This window comes from Aphanomyces invadans (assembly GCF_000520115.1).
Source record: "Aphanomyces invadans strain NJM9701 unplaced genomic scaffold supercont1.24, whole genome shotgun sequence".
In the NCBI taxonomy this organism is placed as follows: domain Eukaryota; phylum Oomycota; class Saprolegniomycetes; order Saprolegniales; family Verrucalvaceae; genus Aphanomyces; species Aphanomyces invadans.
The window spans coordinates 1,077,593-1,082,408 of NW_008580169.1; positions in this window are offsets into that span (position 1 = coordinate 1,077,593).

The following is a 4,816-nucleotide window of genomic DNA, read 5'->3' on the forward strand; positions in this document are numbered from 1 at the left end:
CTACACCTGACCTCGTCAATTTTTCGAGAAATTTACTATAGATCGACAAGTGGCTGGTGTTTTTCGACATGATAGATCGATTGCAACGCGTATTATTTGCGCAGCGCGAAGAATGCATCAACAAGATCTTGCTCACGCATCTGCGAGCTCATCATGGAAAAGGGATGTCTTGATACGATGCTCCTCGCGCCTGAAACACAAGTCGATGTCGATAGAATGTGTTGAAGACAGTTGCGCCGGACAACGCGGTCGAGTTCAATGAGGCTTCGGCCGTCGTGCGCGAGTACATGCGGCTGCTGGTGCAGGACGGCGCCAGCAACTATCTCAACTGCCGACGAGGTAACCTACCCCAAAGACTTCCCTTTCCTATTCTCAAACACCCATACAGCGCTTGAAAACACGTTCCATGTTGACGAAGTAAGGGGGGGGCTTGCAACCCGTGGACAAGATCTGCCCATGAGTGCACGACGCCCGACTCTGCACCAAAATTCTTTCCCGTCTCGATTTCGGCAACTATAACAACTGCCGACGAGGTACCCTGCCCCAAAGACTTCCCTTCCTATTCTCATGCATAAGTATAGCGCTTGACAACATGATCTATTTTGACGAAGTTAGGGGGTCTTGCAACCCGTGGACAAGATCTGCGTTGGCATGGTTGATCGCAACACGGAGACAATCCTGAATTGGTGGCACGGGACGCAAGAGAAGCAAGGTACTTGCTGCGAAAATCGGTATGGGGCTGAGAATCGTTGACACAGTCAAAGCAGGCTGTGGTAAACTCGACATTCGGATTTCTTCGAAGTCAAGAATTATTCATGCCAATCCATGTGGAGGTTCTTCATGAAAGTGATCAGATGACCATGTGCCACGTAGTGACCATCTTCGCGGAACCGTATCCATAAACTGTAGCAGTTCCGATGAATGGAAGGGTGTCATGGCGACCTTGACCCAGCGTGTACTTCTTTGCATTGGATGGTTAGTTCATGATGGAGAACTTTCGGCCCAACCAGCTGCGCCAGGTTTTTACAGTCGTTGTCTTGTGCCTTGGCGTACAGACCTGATGAAAATAATAGACGCACCTGCAAATTCGACGGTTTGGAAAAACCATGTCCATTTTTGGTTTCTGACAATGGATTTCTACTGCACAAGGCATTCAAAATCAACACAAGAATGAGAACCCAAAAATATCGCCTTCACTTTGACAAAGTCGATAAAGACCAACTGAGGGGTGATGCAAATTATAGACGCACAACACCGAGTGCAGCTATTTGTCGATTGCGTTACCATTTTTCAACACTACTTGAGCCATTCGTGTTGGCACTCCATCCACGAGCTTACGCAGGTAGGACTGTTGGATTTTATTCCAACAAACACGAATCTGGGCACGCAATTCCTCGACAGTGTCAAACTGACGGCCATATTCGTACACCAGCCACGACAATTGGCCCCAAACATTTTCAATTGGGTTCAAATCCGGACTCTTGGCAGGCCACGACATCACATCCAAACTTGTGTCCGTTGTCTTGATGAAAAATGGGGTCGTGAATGCCTCGGTCGCGACAAAGGTTGTCCAGTAGGGGCAGCAAATGCATGTCCAGACTACGGCAGTCGCGTGAACTGTTTTGTTTCCCCTCGAGGAAGGCCAACTCGCTGCGTCCAAGCGCGGTCGTCGCGGCCCAAATCATAACACTTCCTCCGCCACACGCACTCTTCGTGAAAATTTCTTGTTCCTTTCTAAGGTCATGCCAGTAATATTGGTAGCCATCTGGGCCGTCCAAGTTGAATTTTTTCTCATCGCTGAACACGACACGTGTCCAAAGATGAGATTTGCTTATCCATTCGGTTGCGAACTTTTCTCGGGCTCTTTTGTGGTGGGGCTTGAGGGCTGGTCGAGGTTTACGCTTGATGTAATTCGCCAATTTAGTGGAGCGAAGCCATTGACGCACAGTAGATGCTTTGAGACCTTGTAATTATGTGCATTAGCTATGCGCTTGGATGACTTTTGTTTGCTTGTGGCCATTCTGAAGATTTGGCGGAGATTTCGCTTGGTCATTTTTGGCTTGCGACTGGGTCGTTTTAGAGGCTTCGTGTCGCCCAATTTGCTAAGGCAAGTCCGAATGGCCTTTTTGCTGCAGCCAATGTAACGTGCAATGTGGCGATTGCTTTTTCCTTCGTGATTAAGGGCTTCTACGGCCCCAACTTGCTCCGATGTCAACTTTTTACCCCTTGGCATGCCAAAATTGCAATGACATGCACGCTATATGTTCCAAGGCATGCTGTGAGCGGCTGGAAGCTTCTAGAATGCCAAAATCAGCTGTAAAGTGCTCCTAATGTTGACTTTTGTGGACAATGCCTGGTGCGTCAAAAATTTGCATCACCCCGTCATATCGTGTTTGTCAACTTTGTGCAAGTACATTCAATATTTTTTGGTTCTTCTCTTGAGGTATCCTCTGGATAACATCGTACTTGAATCGAATCCTCGATGTACCTTTTGCGCGGGACGTTGGTGTGTCTGGTGTAAGCCATGGCTCGACGTCGATTTGAAATACGCGATTTAGCGGGACTAGTAAACCAACCAGTAATTTTCGAGGAACCAGTCAATATAATTCTTACGCCTGCAAAATGAAGATAAATTGCCTTTGGGTTCCTGGTACTTCCTCTGTCTCACATTACTGTTTACAAAATTCAGTTTTTCCACATTACTGTGAACATTAGAATTCAATTGGCTCATGAGCAAAGCATATGTATTCACTGACTAAAACTCAATTTTGGCCGGGGAATGAACACACTACAACAACAGACTAACGTGCCGCAAGCATAACTTCTTGAAGTGGAGTAGTTGCTGTCTCCATCCTGCTCGAGAAAAAGTCCCATGACAGCCTGAAGGTGAGAAAAAACGTTCTCGAGCTTCTCGTAGCTCAGCATCTCGAATGCCATAAGAGTAGATCGAATAACGTCGTTGACAGAACGACATGTACTGGAGAGATTCGATCGAAGCGACGAAACTAAGGTCGAGAACGTTCAGGTCAGGACTGTTAGGCGGCTGACGGCGGATGGCAGAGGTCCAGCCATCGGTCGAGATGCTCTAAAGTGAAGAGTGGCGGGAGGCATTGTCATATTGCAAGACAACCCGTTTAGATGTGCTCGGAAAGGACGACTTGATGGTAGGTACCATCTTGTTGACGATAAAGTCACGGTACAGTCCGTCCAAAAACTATGGACGCACTCGATTTGAAAACTTGCCAACCGAATCGACCACAGGCATCAGAACAGGATGCGTCAAATGAGATTCAAACTACGTATCTACATGAGAAAAATCAAAGTTCGATACAGGATCAAAATTATTTAGAATATTCGTGTATACCCTGTCCAATATTATAGACGCAGTGCACATGGAGTACATTATCGACGATTATCCATCGATTCCTTTGCCACCACCAATGATTACTTCGGCCATTCGAGTTGGCATGTCCACGACCAGTGATTGGAGGTAGCTGACTTGGACTTGATCCCATGAAGACTGGATTAGCTGCATCAACTGCGCCTTGGTCGCAAATTGGCTCCCGTTGCGGTACACAGAGCGTGCCAAGAGCCCCCACACGTTCTCAATGATGTTGAGATCGGGGCTCTTGGCAGACCAATCAATTGTTTCGAAGTTCAGCCGGGCCAGGTACGCCTTGGTCTTCCGCGAGGAGTGAATACTTGCATTATCATGCAGAAACACAGGGTCTTGAACGCCATGACTTGTTCGGAGCTCTTGCATGAATGGCAAAAGATACTGCCGTAGTGTTTGGCAGTACTTCACCGAGTCTTGCTTGCCTTGGAGAAACCCCGACTTTGATTTGCCGTCGAATGAAACTCCGGCCCAAATCATCACAGAACCCCCGCCCATGACACGCTTCGAGTACGACTCGGGCTCCTTGCGGAGGTCGTGCCAGTAATATTGGCACCCGTCTGGACCATCCAGGTTGAATTTCTTTTCGTCTGTAAACACTACGCGGCACCAAAAGTTGGGCACATGGATGTACTTCTTCGCAAATCGCATGCGTGCAAGCTTGTGGTGCTTTTTGAGATACGGTGTTGGTTTTCTCTTCATATACTTGGCAAATTTGGACGCCTTGAGAACGTTTAGAACATTCGCACTTCGTAGTTCATTGTTGACGCAATCTCTCTACACAACATGCCTTTGACACACGCGAGTCGAAAGACTCGACGAACGATTGACTTCTTAATTTTAGACTTCCTACCGACTTTCTTGCGGGCTATTTGGCCATGAGCTCTTCCGTGCTGAAGGTATGGCCTTCTCGCTGCGTCCAATCGTCTTGACGATGCTTCGATTGCTTATGCCGTCTGCGTGGAGCACTAGAATGGCTCCGATCTCGCGTTCGGAGAGTTTTTGCCTGACGGCATCGAAATTGGAAGTGGTTAGCTCTCTGAGTGGTGCAGTATGTCGAGTACTGCGTTAGCAACAATTTGAACTATTTAGGATGTCATTTGCCCTTATTAGGAAGGATCAAGTCCTTGCTGAGCGAGCTGCGTCCATAGATTTTGGACAGAAAAGTAATGAAAATTTGAGTTTTCGTAAGGTTTACGTTCAATTTAGCTGATTGTGTTGAAGATACGTTGCCTACATACTTCCTTCACTATGCTGACCAAGAGTATTTGATTGATTCGGTTTGCATTGACAGTGAGCGAAGGCATCCAACCTTCCTGGCTCAGCTCGCTGCCTTCCCCACATCAAATTTTTACGAAATTTGGTCTGTAGGTTTAAGAGGTCATTTCAAGTTTAATTATATAAATAGATAGCCTCTGAACA